Genomic DNA, 26,668 nt, shown 5'->3' with positions numbered 1-26,668 from the left:
TCACTGGTCATTAAATCACCCAGAAGCGTCCTCCCAAAGCTGCAAGGGTCTCTGGAAAGCCTCTGCTCAGAGAGCAGCAATGCCAGAGCTGGGAGCCAGCGTGTTTCAACCAAGCCACATTCCTTATCGCTGCCTTGCTTGTGGCAGAAACCCAATCAAAATGTTTAGGTTCTGAGTTCATGCCTTGCTGTGTAAAACTCATGGCAAATAATGGGGGGGGGGGGGGGGGAGAGGGAGCTCTCCCCAAACGTGCCTGGGGGTGCTGGGGGCAGCTACAGAAAGTGTTCTCCTCGGTTGTGAGAGGGTCGCTCGCACTCATGTTTTTGTTAACAACTTGATATAAGGACAGATTCTATTTGCAAGCCCTGAGAGCAACGAGAGGAACCCAATGGTCTCTGCGTGAGACCGGAACAGTCGCTCTGGCATTTGCCTTTGTCAGGGAATGGTTCAGAAGATTTAGTGTCCCGAATTGGTGCCCTGTTTACTGATCAGCTGCCGCTCTGCCCTTGGCAGTCATCCTTGTGTGCTATGGGCAAGGGGGAATTTAAGGATAAATTGAAGCAAAATGGAACCCTACTTCCTGCTAAAATTAGCTGTCTTGGTGTTCACCGGGTATCTCCCACAATGATGCACTCTCTCTGGCACCTTGTCCCAGGCACACAGTGCTGTGTGGGGTCAGCCCTCCTTCCTCCCAGCACTCCTCCTCCTCTGTGCCCAGTGGGAGATGCTTCCTGCCTCATGGTTCAGCTGTGCTGGGGACGTGGGCACTGACTGGCTTGTCCCAATATGCAAGGGGACCCTGGGGACCAGGGCCGGTAGGTGCTGGGCTCTGCTGCCCTGAGCGGGTGCTGCAGGGCACCAAGGTCCTCCTGGGCACCACAGGCCAAGTGGGAGCTCTGGTAGTGCTGCAGTCCAAACCTGCGTCTCTGATGGGCTGTGCCCAAATCTGCCTCTGGGTGCCCCTGTTCCCAGAGGGACACTGCTGAGGTGGAGAGCTCAATTCAAAGCATAGAGGTGGCAGGTGCCAGGTACTGGTGCTGCTGATAGTGGAGGTACAGCTGGGAATGCAGGCTCACTCGGACCGGCACTAGCCAAATCTGTATCACCAGCACAGGTTGTGGTTTTGTCCACTTCTCTTTTTTTGATGCTGTTTTTGATTTAGCAAAGCAATGTTGCAGTGCCTCGTTGCTGCAGTTCCCTGTGCACTCTCATCCTGCAATGCCAGTTTTTCTCTTCTCATTAGCAGAGAGATGGTTTTCCTCCTGTAGGAGGACGAGGCCACAGCCTGTTGAGCAGCAATGACGGCTGCACCGCTGCCTTGCACGCTGAGTTGCTCTTTGCTGGGCAATGCTCTTCCAAAAGGTAGCGCATAATCTCTGAGCTCCCGGCTGACTTCTGGGTGCTGTTAGCAATGAAAACAAAACATTTCATCTCAAAGCAGAGAAATTTTCAATGCTCCACTTTAATTAAATTAATCGTCAAAGCAAGGCGGCATGATGCAGTGTAACTTCATCTCTGCAAAGTCTGTTTCTCAGTAAAATTTAGCATTGACTATTTTGAATTTACTAAGTCCCCTGTATTCAGGAGGCTGCCATAAATATCTGACAGAGTAAAGACACTTTCCTTCTTTAAATGAAGGCTAGAAATACTTTTCATCACTACTATTTTAAGCATGGTGATCTAAAAAGCAATTCTGTAAGAGGGAGTTTACTTTGAAGAGATGTCAAGAGTTCCTGAACATTTTTTTGCCATTCCTTCAAAGAGCTCAATATTTGTTTTTCCTCAGTAAGAGTACTTGTTTATTTTGGAGGAATCTGTTTACACTGAAGTTTGCAATTCTGCATGCTTGGAAGACCAGTAATTTTACAGGCTTTAGCTCTACAAATGCAACCTTCAGCCTTCCAGGAACATCTTGCCCCTGCAATTTGTTACCCATACAAAGCACCAGGTCCAGATACTTCCAAGCCCAACCAATGGATTGTATTGCAGAATGCCAAAGCTGTGAAAATGGAAGACCAGCATCACTCCGTAATAGGCAGGTAGGTATTTGGTGGAAATATTTCCTCCAGATGGTGCAGCTCATTGTAGGGAAATATTTTGCCTGGGAACTGGGAAGATCACCATGAACGGGAGCAGGGCCCAAGCAGGAGGAAAAGCCAACTCACTGGCACGCTTCAAAGCCAGCACATTTGGCGCAGAGGCAACATTCCCCCTGCTCCTTCAAGCTTCTTGCTGAGTGTGCTGACGGCAGCGTGCTGCCTCTTGGAAGTGCCCGAGCCCGTGGAGCTGGGGTAAGGGCCATTGCCACCTTCCCACAGGACACTAGATGGATCCGGATTTGCCATGCCACAAGCGTTCAGGAATAATTGTCATGGTAGCTTTCTTAGTAAATCCTTTAACTGTTTAACTTATTCCCCGGAATTCTCGTGGGGGCGCAAACATAGCAGAGGGCACGAAGGTAACCCCAGTGTGCATGTGGTAAACCTTCTTCCTCGGCCCCAGTGCCCACCCGGGTGCCACGATGGTGCTCGATGCAGCACCTCCTGCTCCCACCTCCCTCTCCGCTCCGCCCAGCACCGTGCCAGTACAGCATGTTGGCAGCTTTCAGAGGCTGCCAGCAGGGAAGGGCAGCGCTGTGCCACCACTGCATGAGGCCTGCTGCCCTGGGCAGCCTGCAGGTGCTTCTCCTCACGGCAGCAGGTGCCACGGGTCGGCGAGGGGCAAGTGCATGCGCTGGGAGGAACTGAGGGGGAAGGAGAAGGGAGGGAAAGGAAGAGGAAAATGTGACAGGAGTGTGTGGTCTGCAGGGAAGGTGCAGTCTGTGACAGTGGGGAGTGTAACTTTGATAGCCGTGTTCTGCCAGGATAATTCCCCGCCCCAAATAATAATTCTCCAACAAAGACACAGAGGAGCTTTGCAGAGGGAGGTGCCAGTTAGGACAATTAACAGTTCCCTTCTGCTGCGGGGATGCTTACACAGCACCCAACACTCAAGCGAGGTTGGGCCGATAAACTCATTTCAGATTGATTTTTGTGTGTTTTGGAGGCTGCTGCCTCAGTTTGGAGGCGCAGCCTGGGAGGCTGCAGAGGAGGAGCCCTCCCATGACTGGCAGGCGAGGGGCCAGCTCTGCCCGGCAGCCCATGGGTGCCTCACGAGAGAGACATGGCGCTGCCCGGCCTGGTGGGCCCTAATCGGCATGGCTGTGGCTCCCAAAGTGGTGGGGACTGGTGTCCCAACACCCAGTAGCTGTCACTGCCAGACAAAAACAACCAGCCTCTGAATGTAACTGGGAACACCGCATTGTTGCAAGCCAGAGGCCTATTTTGGGCTAATCTGCGAGATGAGGCGACACGCTTGTTCTTGTGCAGGAAGGATTCCATTGCCGATAAGCATCAGTATATCTTTTTTAGCACAGCGAGCTAAGCATGAGAGAAGACAACTATTTATAAATACCCTTAGGGGTAAATATCAAGCAGAGAAACTGTAGGAGTTAAAGGTTAATGCTAGCCTGGGATCAAATGGGTATAAATTAATCATGAATAAGCGCAGACTGGAAATGAGAAGACCGTTCACAGTAATGTGAGGAGCAAAACTCTGCAGCAATTGGAGAGAGGCCTGAGGAGCTGGCGGAAGGGTTGTGCACCCCAACAGAAGTTTCCGAAGACAGAAAATCGCTTTTTCCTGGGGATCCCTGGGGGTTCGGTGAGCTACCACTGCTCCCCTCACCTGGGGGTGCCTCTCCTCCCTGGACCCCTGTGTGACCGAGCGCCGGGGGTGAGCAGACCGCCTGCTGGTGGGCCAGACCTGTGCTCGGCGATCTTGGTGGAAAACAGGTGTGTACAATTTCTGTTTTACTAAGGGTGGCTGTGGATGGTGCTGGGACGTGCTCCATTCACAGGCCAGCTCTGCCTGCTGTCCTGCTCACTGACTCGGCAAGCGGGGCTTCTGCCAAGGGACTGGCTGCAGTGTGTGGGCAAACAGCATGCCTAGAAGGTCCAAATAAATAACATGTTCATCTTTCTGCGAGACAGAAGATGCAGTCGTAGGTTGACTGTGTCTTATTTTCCTTATAATGCCTATTTTCCTAATAAATACCAGTCCGGTGGCATTACAGATGGGCTGAGACAGAAACTGCCCAGCTCTCCTGTTTACTTTATAGATTCCCTCAGTTCCCTGCTGGCAGCTTCAGGCCAGTTTCAACTATTTCTCTCAGCTGTATCACGTCACAGTATTTCTGTGGGCTCTCAAGAAACCACCCTGCACTCTCGAGGTCATCCTCCTCTCTTGCTGGTACATAGTGTAAGCCAAGAATATTTAAAGCATGATTTTGTATTATATCAAGCTGCTCTAGAAAGCACTCTGCACTGATTAACAGGTAATTATGGAAGATAAGTTTCACACAGTCCCCAAATTGCCTAGTATCCAATGCTCTGCTGGAATAAGCTGGTGCCTTGCTAGTGGCCTGCTGACACAGCAACAGCACGCTGGGTCCCTGATGGGCTTTGGGGAATGTGTTGGACAAGACCCATAAAGCTGACAGTGAGGTAGGTGCAGATTATTATTATTATTAATAATAATGATGATAATAATAATAATAATAATAATAATAATAATGTTGAAGTCAGTGGAGTTAATGATTTAAACTGAACTTACAGCTTTCTTCAGAGCCATTTTAGTACTCTGTCAGTTAGTGATGGGAAACAACCCTGGCAGAAGGTTGAAAATGCAGGAGGCAAACATCCACTTTTTGGAGCTGCAGGCCTCCAGGACAAGGTTTGTCTGCTCCTGTGTGCCTGCCCAGGGGGACCCCATGGTATGGGGCAATGTGAAGTACAAATAATTAACAAAATACAGTGTTTCTTGTTCAGCTAGAGTACCTGTAGTAGGAGAAGACTGACAGATGGATTAGCCCACGTGTCATTCATATTGAGCCCCATTAAGGTACTAAGGTTTTCCTGCCTACTGATCTTGATTTCTATTCTGAGAGAATATGTTTTTCTGATATATATTCTGATACATGTTCTCCTTAATAACAGACTGAATAGTCAGAGGATCTTCAATGAAATAAGACACCAGAAGAATGCTGCAAGTACAGGTATGGACATGCAATTGTTTCTATTTAGGCTTAACTTAGAAAAGTTTCAGTTTGCTATTAGAATAGCAGACCTGGCTGAACATCAGGATGTTGTTGGCTAACAGCTGTGTGATACAAAAAGCTCATGTGCTTATAATTGTATTGCACTGAATAGCACCACAAGAACTTATAACAAAAGTTGTAAGCATTAGCCTAACTGTTCCCAAGTAGTTTGTGGGTTTTGGATGACACGGTTTTAGGGTGCTCAACCTGAAGGGTCAGTTTTCTGTTTTGCTGAGCCTGTGCCCTTCTAAGAGTCATGTATATCCTTTAATAAGTACCCAGCTGAACATCAGTTATTTCATGGAACATGACTTCTTTACTCACATAATATAAGTAAAATCGAAATTTACTGTCCAGACAATTAAGTGATATGAAAGCCTTGAAAGAGCTGATGGAACCTACAACAATCCATCACACTATTTAATTACATCTTCACATTGCAAATCAGTGTCTGCTTAATCTGTGGAAAAATCTTTGACAGTATTTTTATATTGGCTGAGAAAAGAGTAAACTCAAGTGCATGCTGTGAAACTGTAGCAAACTGCACCACTCTCACATAAAAACTTTTTGAAAATCCCTTTATGAAATACTGTATTATTTTACTCTTATGGTATTGACTGTAAAAGGTTCTGTGAAAGGCCACTGCTTGATTTTGCAAAGCCCCAACCTGTTGTTTGCACTTTACCACCAGAGATGTTCAAATCATGTATCAAATCATGTATCATGTATCAAATCATGTATCATGTATCAAATATCAAAATATTTGATACATGTATAAAAATGAAACTCCTTATTCTTGAATTTGGTAGATTCTCATAGGTCTGTTTTTCTCAAATTCTGACATTTTCTGATATAATTTTCAGCAGTAAAAACAGACCTTTGGTATCAATTAAATTGATCTTTTTCTTTTTTCCAGAAAATTAACCCTTTCCTTTTTTCTTTTATGACCCTCTCTTCTACAGGCCCTTTATTTCAATAGCAGTTGACAGAATTGACAAGAGCAGGGGTGCTAGTCCCCACTCCTCCTCTTCCCTCTGATAGATTTCTCAGTTAGTTCCCTAACTGATCAAGTTACTTTAAAAGCAGTTTGAGCTGCTTGAAGAGCCATGTTCTTTGGCTCCCAGGCTCTTCCTTTCAGGACTTATACGACCCCTTTTATGGGGTAAAAAAACCTTCCCTATGTACACTTTCTGAACATTGCATGTGTTAAACTTCCAGGATAAACGACGTTTTGAGTGTTAAGTTGAACATTCTTTGAGGCTACTGGGCTGGCTTAATATCTTATCAGCAAGATGCTTGGACCACAGGACGCAACAGAGCAGCACGCACTGAAGCAGTCCCAGCTGTCCTGCCCAGGTTCCCACGTGTGTACGGCACAGGGAAAGTGAGGAGCTGCAAGCTGAAGGGCTGCAAAGGAGGAAGTAGAAGATGGTAAGTCTGCAGCATAGGAGGCAAGGACCTGGCAGGTGAAAGATACTTCGAGCATCCCTGGGACCAAAGAGGTGATGTCCTCCACTGTGCTAGGTGCCGCACAAAGGGGAGAAATGCACGCTGTGCTTCCAGCTGACACCTATGTAAAAAGAAGTAGGGTTCTCTGGAGAAAAAGGCTATAAATCTAAAAGTAGTTCTGGTGGTGGCTAGCCATGGTGCATACTGTGTTTCTAAAAACGTCTATTGTCTGCTGCTCTGATTTTGAGGAGCTGTAATTGTATAGGGGGAAGGGAGTCCAGGCATGAGAGCGATTACACACAAAGCCATGGGATTAAAGAGTGAAGGACAGAGGGAAAAGATGCCCAGATAAGTAAACAAGATCACAGGTAGAAGAGGAGAGGAAGTCTGAAGCTGACAAGAGGGCAAGAAGTGGGGCAATAAGCAAGAGCTAGGTGTTGCACCGTTTTAGAAAGGAGAGTAGAAAATGATGAGGATGAAGATAGTACCAAAAGAAATTTTTAAGGGCAAGAGAGCCTGTCATAAAAAGTGCAGAGGAAGCAGCATTAGAAAAGACAGCTGCGGCTTGTGGTGTGTAAGGAGATGCAGAGAGACAGGCCCTTTTCAAATAGAATACATCAGAGGGGGTTCTTCAGTCGCTTCCTGTCTTTCGTTGTGTTCCAGGAATTTTCCTTAGATGATAATTTTCCAACTTTCAAATGTTTTTGCCATGTTAATGATATTTTTAAGGTCAAATGAACCAAGTAGTGAACAACATCAGACTGCTTGAAGACAAGCACATGATTGCTGTAAATGACAAAGCAAAAGGGAATAGCATGAGAATGACAGATCATAATTCTGACAGCAATTTGTGATGTCTGGATTATCACATGTGATGTCTGGGTACAACACAAAGCAGTTTTTCTATTTATTTCTTTAAAGCCATCTGTTTTTTTCATGTGTTCTCTGAAATTCCTTCATCTGCCCAGTGCCAGAGCTGACCCTTATTGACTGTGGTATGCTTTCACTCAATAAGTTTGCTCCCAGAAAAGCTCACTCCCTCTCCCTCAGTACATAAAACAGCACGATTGACGTTATTCCCATGTTAAAAGTTTCTTACTTATATACACAGAAAGAGAGCACTTTGCCATGGTACTACAATTGATTAAAATAAATCACCAGTTACTCAACAAGTCAAAGGATGCTCATGAGTGGTGTTCCATCAAATGGGGGGATACAGACCTGATACCACAGCAGTATCTACGCCATGAAATATCTAGGGTATTTCCTGGAACGGAAAATCTTTCTGAACACCATTTTGGGCATCAAAAAGGTGCAGTAAATGCTAAGGATTATAATTTGTTCTCAAGTTCCCAGATTTGCATGTTACTGTAACAAAGTCTAATCTTTTGAATTCCTAATAATGGAGGGCTTTTTCCAGAAAAAAATAAAAAGCATAATACATGAAGTCTAAGAATGATAATTAATGCTTCTCAGATGTAAACACCGTGCAAAGGTCTTTTGTTAGATCTATACGATACGTGTGATTTAGGTGCTGTATAATGCAGATAAGGCCAGGCATAGCTGGTGTCAATGGGACTACAAATCAAGAGTGTCTACTTTCATAACTGCATTTAAATCATCAAATAAGAGGTAAAACGTGGTCTGCAAAAGTAAGATAGAAGTAAATATATTACCAATATTAGAACAGAAAGTGCAGGCAGCTAAGGAATACCTTTACTGACTTTGCAAAGCTGAATTTGAATGAACTGTCACCTGAATCATGGAGTGAATCATGGAGTAAATCAGGCTATCCCGATCTGCTTTTGATCTATCGCTCCATTTTATATCAACAATTGATATGTTGATACCAGTGGAAATTATTTCCCACGTTCACTGTCATATTTCAGAACCAGTTCCAGTGATCCATCCTCCATGACACCGGTATTATCGGTGTGCTGCCATCAACACCCAGAGTAGGTGCACAGCAGAAAGCAATAAAATTCCCAGGAGAAGACCTGGCAGGGAAAGAAAATCTCATTTTCTGCTTTCCATTTACAGCCTAAAATAGCCAGTCTGCTGGGAGCAGTAGTTCTTTGCAAAAACAGCGATTATGAAGACTATGGTCTTATTTACTTTCTGCCAGTGTTGCAGCACACACCATATACTCGCAGGGTATTTTTAGTCACGAATTCTGCCAGGCAGAAACACAGAGGAGTTAATCACATGTAGCAAATTAAACAATAGCAAAAAAGCTTGCAGGATTGGGGGGGCTGCAGCAGCAGAATGTTGTGTTACCCTTTCTAGCCCAATTTCCTAAATGCAATTGGATTGGGGGATTCTGGGCAGGGTAAAGGCAAAGGGCAGCGGTAGCTTTTGACCTGGATCAAGTAGTCTCCATCTATACCTGCAGTCACCAAACTGAGGCAGGCCAAATCTCTCTACATTCAGATTATGGTCAGAATGAAAGCACTCGTGTAGTTAAATTTGTGACTTTGCAGGTGATGAGCTGCTGTGTGCCCCAGCAGAGGTGGGTGATGCAGGAGCAGCTCCTCAAGCACAGCCATCAGCGCAGCAGAGACAGAAAGGCACCGTCTTCTTGTTCCCTTCAGTGGACACAGAAATCTACTGGTGCTGGTAACCGTTTGTCTAAAAACATAGTAAGAGTAAAATGAAATTGTAGTCATTGGTTATTGTTAAGTCACAACAAACTATTTTGGCTCAGTTTATACTGAGATTTATGGCAAATGGCATTTACTGGAGTGAACGTATCACTGTTCTAAATGAAACCCTTTCTTTCATTAGTTCAAAGGAGCTTGTAAAATCCTTCATTGTGACTAAAATTTTGTGTAATGCTGGATATCGTTTACCCAAAGATTGTGCCATAATGTTTATTTACAGCATTAACATCTTAAGTTTTGTGTTTTTGTTTTGTTTTGTTTTGAAGTGAAGCAGTAGGGCTCAAGTGGACTCCTTCACATCTGTTATCCCTGTGAAAAATAGCATGTGCCTTTTCAGGAATTAAATTAGGAATTAAATATGGAATCAGGAGGACAGGTATAAGGAGTTAAGGGGGTCTGAATGCTGATAGCACACCCGCTGTGCCATGGGCACAGAATATGTTTCAGCCACCCCCTCTGTCCTGAGCAGAAAATACCTGCCAGTGTCACGGTGTGTGGTGGCTGGCTTCCCGTTGGGCTGGGACGGAGGAACAACAGGCAGTCTTAGGAGAAGGATGCCCAAAGTGTGTTTTGTTGTCTTCCAAGGGGAAAGTAAATCACTGCTTACTTTATTACCATTTCCTCTCCAGTGACATGACCAAAAGAGAGGCTGGAAAAGAAGCCGTTTACTCAAGTCTCCACAGTGCAAAGGCTGAAAAAATGCACCAAATTTAAGACCAATTTTATATCTCTTCTGGAAAGGCAAACCTTTTCCTCTCTAATGGGAAGATGCAAAGAGGATTATGATGGCAATATCCTTCCTCAGGCAGGTTTTTCTTTTTTTTTGTTTTTGTTTTTCTGGCAAGAGAGGTCTTTTGTAATAAGTAACTGCTCTTTGTTATGAACCAGCCTTTGTCAGTGACCACAGGGACACAAAATAGATGCTATCTGCCCAAAACAGCTCACAGTCATTGACAATCATTTTGTTTTCTTTACTGGGTAAAAGCAAGAAAATGGCTTTTAAATTAGATGTTGAACCCCTTCCAGAATTGCAATATAAGATACTGAATCAATCATTCTTCTTACAGTTACCTCCTACTCCACAAGCTCCTACTACCATAAAAATTGCTTGTTGCAAACTGAGCTGAGTGAGTAATTTGCAGTTTCATATTTGTTTGATAACTTTTTCCTCTTCCTCTTTTCATTATTTGTCCGTGAGCAGATTGATGTTCCTGAATCTTTTTCTTTTTTTTTTTTCTTTGAAAACATATGCTTTAATCGTTCTGCAAGTAATTCTCTCTGTAAGTCATTTGTGAGCAATTTGTTGAGAAGTGTTCAAACATTTGTCCTAATTCTGCTCGCCCTATATGAATTTGCATCACATGGTGTCTGCTCCTCAACTCCATCAACACATCAGAAGAGCTGGGTTTCTGTTGAGTCTTCTCGCTGGGAAAAATCACACTTCTGAAGCCCCTTCCTAGAAAACTCGCATAGAAAGCAAGAATTATTCAAAAACGATTTCAGATTTAGGCATGCACGTTCACTGAGAGGTTCACAGTTTACCAGCATCTGTAATGTTCACACCAGCTATAAGACAGCTTTTCCAGCCCTAAAGAGAACATCATTCGCACACTTCACAACTAGGGTCTGCTCCTAGCCAGAGCTTTTGTTGCCTTCCAGTTCATTCCAATTTGGCTCACAAAGCATCCCTTGTGTGCGATGAGGCCTTCAATGGCGTATAAAGTGGTTGGGTTCCAAAGTATGACTGATATCATGCACAATTTCACCACTCAAAAATTATTTAATCCCCAGAAATAATTACAGTGTTCTACTGGTTATTGTTGCATCTTAATGAAAAATAACTCTATCAAAATGCTAGCTGAAGGGTCTGATCCAGACCCTGCTGAAGTCAGTGGAAAGCTTTCCTTTCTGAATTATCTGCCACTGAATAGACAGAGGAGACTCTGCTTCTCAGATTGTAAAACAGCATCTCTTCAGATAAAAGTTTAAAAGAATTCACTGTTCAGAGGGATTTGGGTATTTAATGTGTCTCCTCTTAAAAAGAAAGTACCGGAATGCATATGCAATATTGAAAAGGAGGTAAGGAGGTAAAAAATTCGAACGCCAAGTGCCAACCTTAACTGGAGCAAGAATTTCAAACCCAAAGTTTGCAGCTTGCCTGAAATGTTTCCTTTAAAGATGTTTGTAGAATACGGGTCTTGGCTCTTGCTGGTATGCTGCAAAAATGCTGCACTGATGTTTTAGATAATGTAAACAATTGCTGCAACTTGTCACCCAGGTACTTCATGATTTTAAATAGAAGAAATAGAAATGAAAAAGTCATGAAATCTATGGATGATATCTCTGATTTTAACTATATCACATATGGGCATCTTTTCCCTGATTCCTTGTGAAGGGTCCACTCCATGAAAATATGAAAACCTTGGGGAAAAAAAAAATCCACATAGAAATACTGAAGAATGCAAGTCATTAAGCAATTCACATTTTTTCCAGTTAGGAATTTTGCAAAGGGAGATTATGTTTTCCTTTCAAACTGTCTTCTTCTGAAATTATCTTTAAATTTGTCAGTGCAGACAGGACTTAGTGCACCTTATTAATGTTCCTGAGCTACATCATCTGAGATGGACTGAAATTTGAACTGTTGGTGCTGATAAGTAACGCTTGGGATTCATTTATTCCATTCCATTTAGTATGCTGCTGAAATAAGCTATTGATGTTTGATGCCAAGCATCAAAATTCCCTGGACCCGACTTTTACACAACCAGTTGAGCCCTGTCTAGAACTCAAGCATCGAGTCTTTGGGAAAAATAGTGTGCTGGGAAATTCAGAAGCCTGAGTGTCAATTTCTCTTCAAAAGTCACAGCAGTATTCTCACTCTTTTCCAGCCATGACGAGCACATAACGGCAGCGCCAGGCGGCACACGGCTCTGCAGCAAGGTGTCGAGCGAGAGGCAGCAGCTGTTCGTGATCCGTGGCAAACGTCACGCGTTCACGTTCACAGCCCAGGTGGCTGCTCGCAGGATGCAGCAGCAGCGAAGCCATCCGCTGGGCCAGGAGCACCAGGCAGCGTGCTGGAGCTCGGCACGGAGCTCTGTCCAGAGGCTGTTGTGAACCGCGAGTGTGCTGGCTGCAACACAGCAGGTAAAATCACATTGAGACATTCAAACAAGATCATTAGGTTGTGTGAATGTGCATCTTGGTTTTATGGTGCGGTTGTAAGCAGCCAGTGTAGTAACAGGAAAATAACCCAGCACAGTTCACGCCCTGCCACGTCACGTTGCTGGCCTTTCTGAGCATGAAGTGTTATCATTATACTCATAAATCACGTCCCTTAAGACAGGGAGATTATCGTGAAGCTGAATAATACTAACTTGCACTTCAAAGAGATACCTACCTTTTCTTCTAGACAGAGCAGAGTAGCTCATAGTTACTTCCTTGTATGCTGAAGTTAAATTTTACATCTTCAACATCAGCAAATCTATCAGTTTCCATTACGTTACTTAAATACCCAGAGTAGTGTTGTGCCCACTGCCTAGCAAGTCGTGTATTTTATGCTCAGGATGCTTCGTGCACAGAGATCTGCTTTCTGCAGAAAGCAGGTCTCAAATGTAATAGAATCTTTTAATTTAGTTTTAATTCAGTTGATGCTGAGTCAAGTAAAACACGACTACCTCAGAGATGCAGCATATTTCTTTGCACTTTTCACCATTAGCTGATTTTTTTATAGTGCCTAAGTTACACAACTTCACATTTGGTATTCTGAACCTAGTGAATTTTAGGGCAAAGTAGTTGTCATGTGCTGTCGTGTGTTTGTTTAAAGCTTTGTAGAAGGTGGATTCTTTTCATGCATTCTTTTATCTATAATTATTACACAAACACATCATATTATACATAACAGGAAAATGTTGCTATACTAAAAGTGCCCAACCTGTCTTAATTTTTGAATCTGCATAGTTAACTCCGTTTATATCACTGAAAGGGCAGTGGTCCAAAGCATAAATAACTTGAGCTCAAAAACAAGCGTTGCTGCGCCAAACAGAAGGGACCTGTGGTGACTCTTGAAACACTGGGGCTGGGTGCAGGTCCACATGGCTCTGTCCCCGTGGCTTACCTCCACCAGAGTGAAAGGTGTTGTTAGACCCCACTGAGCTGTGCTCTGCTTCGCTGGGCCAAGTGTGGGAAATAACGCAAACAGAGAACACTCTGCACCACGCACCCTTGTGCTCCAGAGCAGGTATAATCTCTGTAATTACACCACAACCGCCTGGCAAATACCATGTAAATACATAGCAATTGCATGTTCCTACAGCTTACTTGTTAATTATGCATTGTTACTAACAAGTTCAAAGATAAATTATCATAGCACTTGCAGCACTTAGATGCTTGCAAAGCTTCTAAGCCGTGTAATAATGGAATTCGTACTGTTAAACGGTCGGCTTTGTTGCTTTTCCATTGGAATGGGGAAGGGAAGCAACGTGCCTCTCACACCCAAAGGCCCATAGCTGGAGCGTGTCCTTCTTACTGGTGCAGCAGAAGTATGCTTAAGTACAAAGTAAGATGGAACTTCTACCTATAAGGAAATACGGATGAAATAAAAAAAAAAAAAAACATTTCCATTAACAAATCACTTTGCAAATTCCGTTTAGTAATCCTCCTAAGCAAATGCTGTATTTAAAATCACTGGCACTTGCATGCAGTAGAACTAACACTGTTTTTCTGACCCAATATGTAATCTTGCACAGCCTAAAAACGAAAGGAAAACCTCATTCCACTGATGTCATCGGCAAAACTCCTATTGATTTCAGGGAGGGCAGGGTTCTACCCAGGCAGCTTACTTGTAAATGGCTTCTTGAAATAGCTTATATTATATTCTGGCAGAAATAGATCACCATGTAAGGCCACTTTACAGCCCATGCTGGCTCTTCTGTGAGCCGCACTGCAGTATTTTAGACTACAACTTCTAACTTCTAATAGGTATTTTAATAGTATTCAATAAAGTAAAATTAGCTCTATAAACATTGCTCTTCTCCAAAGTGAAGCTTCCCTGTAAGATATGACTCTGTAATGGTCTGTTCACCTGTTTATAACAACCCTTATAGCCCGTGCAAAATCACTTCGGGTTTTTTTTGGTTGGTTGGTTAATTAGTTATTTGTTTTTCTCCTCAATTTTATTATTTGTATATTGATTTTCAATCTGAAAGGTGATGTTGATTTTTCTGACAATTTGTCTTGTAGTTGTTGATCTATTTCTTCTAGAAATGACTCTCACTGCCAGGAGGCGCAGAAGTTAGCACTCAGATACTTCCAGTTCAGTACCAGCAGAAGCCCAAAGCCAGCAGTTGTTCCCTGTTACATACAAAGCCTATACGTAGAGGTGGTAGCCCCGCTGTGACCAGCTATGTGGAGCTGTAGACCCAAGTGGCCCCAGCACACGGAGCTGGCTCTGCGGCAGGGCAGCACTGGGTGCCCACAGGCACCTATGCCAGGACATGGGCTGAGCTTTTAGTGTGGGCAGAAGTCTAGGAATGATGGGCAAATTTGCAGTAGAGACTCCTTAGTGACGAAGGGTCAATGGAACTAGGGGAGAGAGCAGGAGAGCTTGCAGAGAAAGCAAGAGGGTGGTGTTCTGGTCTGATTTGAAAGAGCTGCTAAAAGGAGAGAGACCAACATGCCAAAGAGAGATTGCATTTCAGCAGGAAGAGGATAGCTGGCAATGTGCAAGGCAGATTTTAAGGTTAAGAAGGAGAGCAAGGAAAGGGACGAGAACTGGTTTATAGAAGCCAAACAGGAAGAGAATGAGATTAGATCACTGCAGCAATGTGTAACATGTTGGAGTGCTTTATTATCTGTTGTGCTCTTTAATTGTGAGTATAAGACAGATGATGATTTCTAAAACGAACATGTACTTATTTAAGTTTATTGGCTCTCCTGTGGAAAATAACTTCATATGCAGAATGATTGTTGTTTTAAATGGATTCATTTTTATGTAACTTGCATTGACTTTAAATAAAAGGGAGCCGAGCATTTCCAGTATTACAGAGCAGGCAGAATAACAGAGGCTCGCTAGCCCTGCTGCGGAAGTCAATAGCTTCTTTGAAAACAGTATCCTTGTTCAGATGGAATTGCCTTGCTGTCATTTTCCTTTTCACTCCCTCCAGAATCCTACACTGGAGCCTGAAGGTATCATAGGTTTTCCTAGATACTGAATATCTTCCTCATACAAACTGAACATCGGTGATCTTTTTAAATTCTTAGGGGCTGATCTTGTTCCTCCTGAAATCTACTATGAGTTTCTTGCTGCCCACAGGGGTATCAGAAGAGGTTTGACCAGCCCAGATGTTAGCTTGAAATTCTCCCTACGAATAAGGCCTAGGTATACTGACTGAAAGAGAGACTCATTAATAAATATCTTAGGAGAACATGGTTCCCTTGAAAAGCTAATTATCTTGATAGTTACTCATTCCCCCCCCAAAAAAGTCTAATCAATGAGAGAACAAATTAAAAATTAGGAATCTCATGAAAACAGACAGCAGAATACTGTATTCAAGAGGACAGCCACCAATTAAGAGAAATGTCAACAACTCAAGTGGCAGCAACTTCAAAAGGGAAATCTTTTCCTCATTTTCGTATGCATTCTTCATAAGCAACATCAAGAAGTGTAACATGCTAATAGCTAATAACACTCAGAATAAGATTCACTAATTTACTAACTGAATAATTTAGTGCATATCAAAGGAATGATTTTCTCATTTCATTCCTTTTTTAGATCTAACACTAAGCTGGGTATTATCAAGTAGATGAAACTGCACAGATTACAAATCATCACTGAAATAGTCATTTTAGAATTGAGGTTGTTTTTTTTGTGTCAAATGCTTCTTTTGGTTTTAAGAAATCATGTTCATTTTTTCTCGTTATAATCCAGATTGCAAAACAAAAACAAACAAAAAATCTGGAAGCTTTCTTTGTGGAAATGAGACATTTCACCAAAAAAAAAGTGCCTCATGGAGACGGATCTGTTATGATGTTAAACTATGGGTGAAAATTTTGGGGACGGGGGCGAGAGCCAGCCCCCTGTCTCAGGTGAGCTAGTAATGTGGTGCTGGGGAGATGCACCTGAGGTGTGGGAGCTGGGGCTCTCCTGGTGCAGAGGACTCTCCTGGGAATGGTACGGGGTGGGTTTGATTCCTGCAGGGACCGGCAAGCGACTGCCCTGGTACCCCAGCAGCATGCACTGGGCTCCTACGGTGCCCCCAGCGCGGGGGCGGGCAGGCTGCTGGAACCACGGGCTTTGTGGCAGATGGAGCGACATTTGCAATTGGGAAAAAAACACTCTCATTCTGCCAAAATATTAACAAGGGGCTTCCTCAGAAATAGTCTGCCACAGCCATTGATACGTGTAAATTCCGTATGTAAATACAACTTCCTCCAATTAAAAAGGTACAATTTCAGCAGGCTGCCTGAGGACGAGGAACTCTGCACTGTTTTTTTTTTCTCTCCAGCAAAATCCTTCGTTTTGAGTCACAAGTTTTCAGTGCTGCAACACCTCACAGATATAACTTGTAGCTGCAGTGAGCCAGCAGCGCGCAATGCTGGTTTGGGGCCTGCTGTACGGTGGTCCCTGACTTGGCTGTGCTCGGTCAGGTGGCAGGCTTGGCAGCAATGGCACGGTGTGAAATCAAACAGGGAACGGATTCTTTTGTGTGTGTGGTTTTCTTTTTTGTTTGTTTGTTTTTAGGCTAATATATCTCTCTTTGTGAATGCCCAGGTTCCTTACACTGCGGGAAAAACAACCAGAATTTCCTGACCTTCCTTTATAACACCCATTATTTTACATAGCTTTATAATGTTCTTTGTTAATTTCCTTTTAGAAACAAACTCTCCTATTCCTTTTAGATTCAGCATATATGCGACATCAAAGCATTTCAGTGAATTCTTCATTCCATTTACATGCCAGCTCTCTGGTGATGGAGTCAGACATGTCATGGTAGTCCTGCAAGCCGTAAAGCCATCCAGCTTTTCTGCCACCGCTGCAGTTCTCATTGCTGTAAGTACTGACCACTGGGGGACTGATCTTCAAACATCAAAAAACGTTTCTTTGATGACCTACTGTTTTAAAGAGGGCAATAGGACCAGCATGTTTTCTCCTTAAAGATAAAAAGACAGCCATTGTCTGTGTGCTAAGAAGGAACCAATAGTTATTTTCAACTTCAATTTGTTCTGTGCATTGTGAAAAAAGCTGAGTAATTCTATTCTCATTTAGGAGAAGACTACAAGGGAGAGAAATATATTTCTGATATATTTTAGAGACTTTTCTAAAGAACAGGCTGTCACAGTGCAGTATCCCACACCAATGAAAACCTTTTCCCCAGTATTGTCAGTTGTGCCTAGTTCTCCGCCAAGTATATTGTCATGGATATTTGCACTAAACTGAGAGTTATCCAGCATGATACTTCTGAGAATTCAGATTAGCCTCAGTACTGAGCTAAGGAAGTTATGAAGGCAGTCTGCATCATAGTGATATTATAATTGCTCTGAAACAGCGACGTATCACATATCTGTGTTTTCATTCTGCCAGAGACATATTTTCAGAAAGGCAGTTTCTGATGACATGTTTGGGCAAATGATGCCTTATCTGCATGTTTTTTTATGTATCATCCTGATCTGGTAACTTGAATGCCATAAGGAGAAAGCTATGTTAATTGCACATGTTTTTAAGTCATCACAATCCAAAACACATGCCTCAAAACTATGTGCCTCAGAAAGTCTGGTCACTTGTTTGAGAAGCCGGAGATGTTCTGCCTCTGTTAAAGGAATCAGGGAACTTTTTTATAACAAGAATCTTCAGGCATGATAATCTTAGCCTTGTGGATATTGTATATTTCTCCTGCCTAAAAATAAAAACCACTAAGTATATGAGCTGCTACTGTAAATACAAGCACGAGTAAAAGCGTTCGTCTGTTGCCAGACTCCTCCTCCCACTTGATTTCAGTAGTCAGCAAAAATACTTATTCAGTATTAAGTTACAGAAAAGAATTGTTGACCCTGGTATAATGGAGAGCTAAGATAAAGTCAAGTCAATGGAGTTTGCTTCAGCTTGCAACATTTCAAATAAAGCTTCTGCATTTGTTTGGCTCTTAAAAATTAAACGATATAGAAAATATTAGTTAAAAGTGAAAGTTTAGATAGTCTACAAGTGTTTTTCATAAAGTAATTTTAATTGAGATGCTCACAGCTGAGTTAGCATTATTTGCTGCTAATTTAGGTTTCATTCTAAATAGTGTATGTTAACAAACTTGGACCACTTAATGCTAAGTGCTTTACATTTTTCTCTTTAATTAAATTTTGCCAAAGAACCATGTTACATAAGCATGTGCCCATACAAAGAGCACACTCTCAGAGCCTGGTTAGAGTTCAGGTGACCTTGCAGCAACTAGTGATTTCCTACTGATCTCACTGGAGACAGGATTTTTCTCTTTACCCTGTACTTTTTTTGTATATATGGGTCCTAAAAGTTATTTGATTACTTAATACACAGGTTCTTGGGTACATTACTCTAAGAAACTTATTTTAATGAGATCCAGGCTGTCATTTACCATTTCTGTTATTAGATAAAAACAAGCCTTACTTCAGAGTTCAAACATATATATTCCAGCAATTACAAACATATTTGAAATACGACAACAGATGCCAGTTTAGATAAGTTTCTAGTCTGTGGATGGAGGTAGGCATTTGCTGCAATAATCTGCAGTTTTACTGCAGAATTTGAGAATTGCCTGGAGAGAGCTCTGGGAGAATTGTGTACAATTTCGGGGTTCTTTTAACTGTACAGTAATCTGGCACGGGTGGTTCAGATATGGAAGTGGCATAAAAATCAAGAAAATTTTGAATAATCTTTAAGGTCAGTAGTATAAGATCTAGGCATAACCTTTAGGAAGTCATGAAGGCATTTACCTTTAATTCTGAGATATTTTTCACCAGTGTGAGATGAAACATGTTGAAGTAGGCGACAGACTGATTCTGCCATTCTTCCATGTGCCCAGATTTGTGCAGGGTTGTGCAGCACTCTTCTTTTCCAGGGGCAGCATGGCTCTCAGGAATGCAGTGCAGCAGGGACCAGACAGTGATGTGGCCGCCTGGGCTCTGGATGCTCACCTTGGCCAAAGCATCACAGCACACAGGTGCCAGGTTTCGACTCCCTGTGCAGCTTTTGCCACATTGGTACAGTGGCCCAAGAACGTGTTGGAAACACGTGCAGTAAGGATGCTACACAGCTATGCCAAACGCTGGGGTTTGATGTTTAAGTTTTAAGGTACAAAAGAAAAAGGAAAATGAGGGCTGCTCTGGGACAGCCCTGCTCAGAAGTGATGGCTGGGGTGAGGTGTTGACCCCGTGGCTCTGCAGGATGCTGTTGTCGTACGGCTGCAGGAACAGGGCAGGCTGGCTGAGCACTGCTCATCTACCTCAGTGCAAAGTTACTCTCCTAATGGATATTTTTTTCAAAGTTCTAAGATGTTACCTAGTTACCATAGCCTAGTAACCATTTAGACAGATCGGAGCTTTTCCTTGCCACCAGGTAAGCGAGTGACCCTCAGTGAGTCCAGTGACACTGAAACCGCCCAGCTGCAAACCAGAGTGAGACTCCATAAGAAATTTATTTGAAGCGTTCAGAGGAACACTGCAGTATGAGATGAGTTATGATTAGTCTTGACAATGCTAATTCAGTTTAAAATATGCTTAACTGGTTTAAAAATAAAACTTCAGCCTCCCTTCCACTGCAACCCAGTCCTGAAGCTATTTCGGCGCGCGTTGCCTGTCCCATGCCTTATTTTCTGATTCGGCTGCGAGGTTACTATTAATAGCCCAGAAGCTGGGGGGAGGAAGTGCGACTACCAAGTTCTGCAAACAGTTTTATGTGCGCTCACTTCTCGGCTGTGGGCGAGCGGTGCCAGCCCGCCCGTGTGCCGCCGGGGTCAGCCCTGGCCACGCTGGACCACCCATCCCTCCCCGCGCGCGTTGCTAAGAGACCTGCTCTCCTCCGCTGAGCCTCGTGGAGAGGAGCACATCAAAGACACCCACAGCCCCGAATGGTTTTATAAATGAATTTAAAGAGACACTCTCCCGTGCTGTGTTGTGCTGGGGGGAGATCAAAAGTTGCTCTATGTGCGGAGAGCAGCTGGAGAATTCAACTGGCTTCTTCTGGAAAATAAAAGTGCTCTCATTACTGAGAACCATGTTGTATTTACTTTACTTTTTTTTTTCTTTTTTTCAGAACTAGACTACAAATTTATGCTAATTAATGTTTTGAGTTTTATGGCAGGCAAGACATTGAACGCAGGCCAGGGTACGTGTTTGTACGACTTTCAAAAGTAAGGTTTTCTGTCATCAAGTGACAAGCTGTTTTTGATTAACTCTCTTCATCTCTGAAAATATTTCATTCTGTAAATTTTAATTGCTTTTCTGACTTACATTGAAGTTGAGGAAATCACAGGGTAAACATCAAGTGAAACACCTTTAAAAGAATAAATGATGAGAAAATAATCCGTGTACATCGATATTTGTTTTGTCAGGCTGAAAAGCTAAGACACAAATATCTCAGACCTTTCTGAAAAGGATAAAAACCAAATGAAAAAATCTTTAATTAAAAAAATCTGGGTGTATATATAAGTTTAAACATTACCTCTTGCCAGACCAGCACTTACCTGGCATCTGCTTAGCTCTTCTATTCTGCACAGGCTGTGGGCTCTAAGAGCACACTGGCAGCTCAGGCGAGCATTTCCTGAAACAGAAAAGGCAGGAATTATTTGCTTATCTACTTGGTTTCAAACACCATCAACATGTGGTAAAAAGGGAAGAAAAAAAAAAAAAAAACAGCAATGCGTAAGAAAGTGCAAGACTTTCATTTTCAAAGACACCATGGCTGCACAGCCTTGGGAAAAGCGAGAGGAACCCAAATAACGTGCTAACAGCGCTGCCTGAGCAAGCCAGACAGATCATTTGAATGGAAAGCAAAGCTCTCAGGTCAAATGGCTGCAAAAAAGGTGTCTTGAAAATCACATGTAAAATTCTTTCCATGTGCAAATCTCGTTTTGTGACCAGCCACACTAGCCACATAAGCAAAGGTCTTCTTTAAAGCAGTTTCAGGGGCTCGTTCACACAAGCAGGTGCTCATGCAACTGCAGGCAGAAAATCTCTGGCTTCAGGTGCAGCGTGTACCCGTATTATCTCCTCTCCTTGCTGTGTGCCTGGTGGCTGAGCAGAGCTCGCTTCTCACTCTCTGCCTGTGCCTGCAATCTCGCATAAATCTGAGGGTAGATTAGTGAAACCTAATACACTCCAGGACTGTAAAGGGATTAATCTCACATAAATCTTCACAAAAAAAAAAAAAAAAAAAAAAAGGCATTAGTATTTATTTACATGCGTTTTATTTTCCAATGAGGAAAAAGCCTCCTTTTTTTCCTGCATCAGTAAAAGTCTCTTCAAAATTCAAATGGCTTAGACTTTGCATTTAAAATCCCCTGCACTACAGTTAACCTATATTCTAGAGCTCAAATAGAAAACTAAAAGCATGTGTTTTAGAAAAGAACTTAGCTAGCTTTTCTGTTTTGTTACTAGATATCTATTACAGGGGCAAGATGTGGACTGTCTTCTCACTGATAGACTGTTTTATGTATAAACATCTTGACCACTGCTATGTTGTCAGCGGTTAGTAGATTTGGTGTGTTTGGCTGAATTTCTGAAGGGGAAAACTGTGACTTGCGCTCTAAATATTTTTTCTGGAGAATGGATTCCTCAACAGACTGTGGGCATCTTGTACAAAATCCCAGCAAACATTCCGAGAGGAGCACAGCACTGCCAACTCACCAGCCTTGGAAACCAAAATCTGGGTGACCCGCGGGTTCCCTCCGTGCCACCACCTGCCCCACACGGGTGCACGGTCACGAGGGCTGGGAAAGAAATGATGCCCACTGCAAGCAGATGCAATTACTGGTTGCTACTGGTGTTTATGGCAAGCCTGTTTCAAGATCCTGACCAAGTTTTGTTTGAGATCCACTTTGATCAAGCTTGCGTTTAAGATAAAGTGTTGTGCAGTGGGCATGTCCTGAGAAGTTTAGTTAATAGTCGTTACTATCATATTTTATTAATATTTGTAGAATTTTGGTTAACAAATGCAAATAATTTTAAATCTCTGTTCCTTATTTGTTTCCAGGATACTGTAAAACATCCACGGGAGTGGGGCAGGCAGATCACAGCTGGGAGCAGGCAGGGCAGAGGCTGGGGCGAGGAGCAAGAAGCCATGGTTTTGGAAGCCGGGAAGGTGCTGAAGGCCATTGTGAATGTTAATAACGTTATTTCATGTTTTTACAGTGCATCGTGTGCTTAAAGCACCGCATAGACTACTGGTAATTAGTGATCTGGATGTTTCTGAAATGATCAGCAGTATCATTTAAATTGTCATTAAAATACAATTAGCAGCCCTTTGAACTGAGCGCTGTAGTTCAGAGCAGCCTAATTGGTGGCTTGTGGGGCAGATCTGACAGCGGGAGGAGGCTGGCTGCTTCTCCTCGCCTCTCACTGTGCCTGCCCCACGAGCAGCAGCCATACCCCTCGACACGCAGAGCCCTGATGGGGCTGGAGGGTCAACGGCACAAAGCACCCCTTGCGTGCAGCCCACTGCACCGAAACCCAGGGATTTCTTAGAGCTCACTGAACTCTGCGTGCAGATTCCAGCAGGTGCTGCTCCACCACTTTATACTGAATATTTCAAAACAATTCACTTTTTTTGTTTGTTTGTTTTTACTGGGCTTTCTGAGCACTTGGCTTTTTGCAGCAGCAAAAGCTGCTGTGGCAAGGTTTGTAGGGGTGAAATTCTGGAGCCTATGGGCAGTAGGTGGTGAGACCAACAACTGAGCCGTCTGCGTCCTTCAGTCAAAGGGATGACGCTCCGGCAGTGTATTGGCACGTGTTTGGCTAAGACAAAGAGTTGTGTTATTGTAGCAGACTGAAAGCGAAGGTCTGGCTTGGATGGTGTTCCTACACCTGGCATCCGTACCGCACGTTTAGGTAGCTAAATCTGTCACTCACATGCTTTAGATACTTGTGTTAATTGCATAAATGTCAACAGAAAATGGCATGTTTTTAAAGTGTTAGAAGTGTAAATAGCTGCTCTTCTGAAATGGCCCCAGTATATATTTTTAGCTTCTACAATCTCTTCTGAATATGCTACTTGCAAATGTATCGTATTTCTTGTAGTATCTAGCTATAGTAACGTATTAGTAGCTGTAATACTCCTGATCCTCCTGCATAAAGCACTGTAGAATATACTTTAAATACTGGCTTTTTGTATGTCTCACACAAGTATTCATTAATACCAAGGGAACAGCATGCTACTGTTCCAGGTTTTCTAAGAACCAGTGCTATTGCCCTTCACCAGCTCCTGTTGCCAGCTTCACAATGCCTTTATTATTTATAATTTTACTCTTGAAAACTCAAATTTGGAACTGAAAATTTTAATGCTTTTGTTTTTTAAAAAATAATTAAAGCAGGCAAATGGACCTGATGTAATCTGCATAGCGTGTGCCATGGCTGTGAAAGCGCCACTTGTTCTCTGAAAGGAGGAATTCTTCCAGCCAGCGTCCCTTGCCCCCTCCTCTGCGCGGCCGCCTTTCCCATACAGTCAGGACTCGCTGCCAGTCACTGGTGTGCCCTTTAAGTCTGCTGGAGCAATGGTGTCATTCGCTGGATGTCTGTGCAGAGCCTCACAGGTTTCCTGCAAAGTGCAACCTGAAGTTTCACGTTTTGCTGTTCTGCTGGGGCAGTGGTTGCTCTGCTGAAGTTCTGTCCTGTGTCCGGAGCGGTGCCTGCCCTGCCATTGATCAGTCCTCACACAGCAGCTTTCAGAGGCCTCTTCCTCCTCTGCCACTCACATAGCAAGTGGCATGTTTTCAGGTATGTCCCACCACAAAGGACTGGAATGTTGGCCTAGCATGTTTTACCAGTGTTTGAATGGGCTAAAGAAAGTTTTTGGAAAGCTGCAGATGCCTTTGGAGAGGAGGGAAAGAGAAAAAAAAAATAGACTCGATAGGGATGTTAAGAGGTCAGCAGGCCCAAGACAACAGAAAAAAGTGCAACTCAGAAGTCGGTGCCAACAAGCAGCCCTGTAATCCCTGCCTAGGCAGATAACCAAGCTCCTCCCAATCCCTCTGCTGTTACGCCCTGCCTCCTCCTCTCTCTGCCTTAGCCATTCTGTACAAGAACTGTAAACTGTTGTCCAGATCATTCAGACAAAATACCCTTCCTTAAACCTGCCTTCTTCAGGCACACAGAATAGGTATTGTCTCAGGAGGATTAGCAGACCAGGTACTACAGAATGCAATGTCGGGTGCTCCAGACAAGCACTTTGCGTGGGCAGTTGCTGACGCTGAGCGAGCAGCCCGTCTGCTGGGCAATGGACACCCACAGAGCACAGGGAAACAACTGGATTGCTCCTGTTACAGGAATAATGGAGCTGGTAGCAAAATGAAGATGCCAAGTGAAATTGCCAAATATATGGAGATACTGAAAAATCCATGGGTGTCTTCAGTGGGCCTCTGTCCCAGTGTCGACCCATTTGGATGTGCTTCCTCTTCGTGGGAAGGTGTTGGGGACAGCATGTGGAAAATACCGAATACACAAGAACCTGGGAAGATTCATCGATTTGGAAAGGGGATGCAATTCTTAAATACCTTATTGCGATTTACAAAAGGACAGAAATGTGAGAAAATCCATAAAGAATTAACTAGGAATCAGCAGTGTTTGTCTTGACAGTAAACGAAGAAGGACGAAATAAAACAGCTTACTACAAAATGGATTTGACTAAGAGCGAAAAACGTAATGAGGAAGAATGCACTTTGGATAAATCTGCATTCTGTTAAGGTAAATGAAAAAGCAAGTGCCAGTAGGAGGGAAAAAAACAAGACTTCTTCCTGCATGGTCACTGCTGGTGCACATTTGCATGAGGCAAGTGCACATTTGCATGAGACAAGCACAAGGACAGCAGACTTCCTGAGTGTCAGAACAGCATCAGCATCTTAGATGGGCAAAGAAGATGCAGGATTTACTGTCAACTTGCATGAAACACTAAGGGTCTATTTGGCCAGCTGGTAGGGGAGAATGAAAAACAGAAAATCAGTGAAGTGAGGTTCCTTGTGCGTCTCTTGTAGTCCTTGCTAGCAATTCTCAGAGTCTTAAGCTAAATGAGACAGAGAACGTGAAAAAGGCAGGAAGCCTGCATGAGCAATACAGGATTACTGAAAAGCAAATTGAGATGTTGCAAAATGCATTTGATGCAGTTCACAGCTCTCGGTGAGAATGTCCAAGGAAGATCCTTCTCCCGAGCACTGGCCTCCTACCCCAGTTCCATGTTGTAGCAAACCAGAGAGGGTGTGCACGCAGCCACAGAAAAGGCCTGCTACCTGTGCAAAGATGCAAGTCGTATTCACCAGGTAGTAATGCAACCAGTTTCTTGCAAGTGTAAATTCTGCTGGAAGTTGAATTTTAACTTAAGTTGAAATGTTACACTGCAGGAGTTTTTGCTGTATTAGAGTAGATCAGTAGAAATTAAAAATTTTGGCAAAGTGCTTTGCAAAGAGAAAGTTTTGTAAAAGAAACTGTGAGAATTGTTATTACCTGATTATTGCTGGAAGAGTAATATTCCTGCTTGTAGACTAAGAAAATATTTAACTGTTCACAATAAATCTGTTTAAGGTGAACTATCACCAATCAGTTTCTGCAATCATGTCTTGCAGAAAGCTGAAAATGGAAGAAGTTCCAGAAATAGACTGAAACTCATCTAAGAGCTAATGATGGAGAGACTGATAAGCATTTAAATGACTCAGGTGCCTCCCATATGTACATTTTTTTCTGTCCTAAGAGGAAAATGTTTCATCATAAGGTAATTCACAGATATTTGAAAATAAGTTACTGTTTGCAAAAGCAAGATGGTCTTTGTAGATGTTTTGAAAGCTTATAGAGAGGTATCTGAAAACAGGAATTCTTCAGCTGTATAAATTGTGGGCTTCGTATATGGTTTATGTACACCAACATAAGAGACAAGAAAGGGACGTCTCACCTGGAAGCAAGCGCTATGGTACAAAGTTACAGCAGGACTTCAATGATTATGTATTTTTGCAAACATACACACCTTTTTTTTTTAACAAAAAAGAAAAAAAGTTTTTTTTTTTTAAAAAAAAAAAACCTACAGTAATTTTTTGCTTAACTTTTATTTTTTTTTTTTGAACTATTTTAGAGTGAGTGGCAAGCATGTGTATAACGTGGGGAAAAAAAAAAGAAAGAAAAAAAAGGAAATCACTTGAAATAACGTACATGCTGAAGATGGTGGTACGTCAACCTGGGGAAGTGCCCCAGTAAAATGTTGATTTTTTTA

At 43.0% G+C, this 26,668-nt stretch overlaps 1 long non-coding RNA gene across 1 annotated transcript; it reads right to left on the bottom strand.

Moving 5' to 3' along the window:
* Window positions 1-491: 491 nt before the first annotated feature.
* On the bottom strand, window positions 492-24,895 carry LOC309881934. The gene is made up of 4 exons (XR_014318207.1): window positions 23,800-24,895; window positions 20,946-21,022; window positions 9,723-12,373; window positions 492-1,402 (listed from the first exon to the last, which is right to left on the bottom strand). It is a non-coding gene; the product is annotated as an uncharacterized lncRNA (long non-coding RNA).
* Between the last annotated feature and the right edge of the window lie 1,773 nt (window positions 24,896-26,668).

The sequence above is a fragment of the Aythya marila genome, assembly GCF_965140915.1.
Source record: "Aythya marila genome assembly, chromosome: 10".
In the NCBI taxonomy this organism is placed as follows: Eukaryota; Metazoa; Chordata; class Aves; order Anseriformes; family Anatidae; genus Aythya; species Aythya marila.
This window is presented reverse-complemented; position numbering and strand designations above follow the sequence as displayed.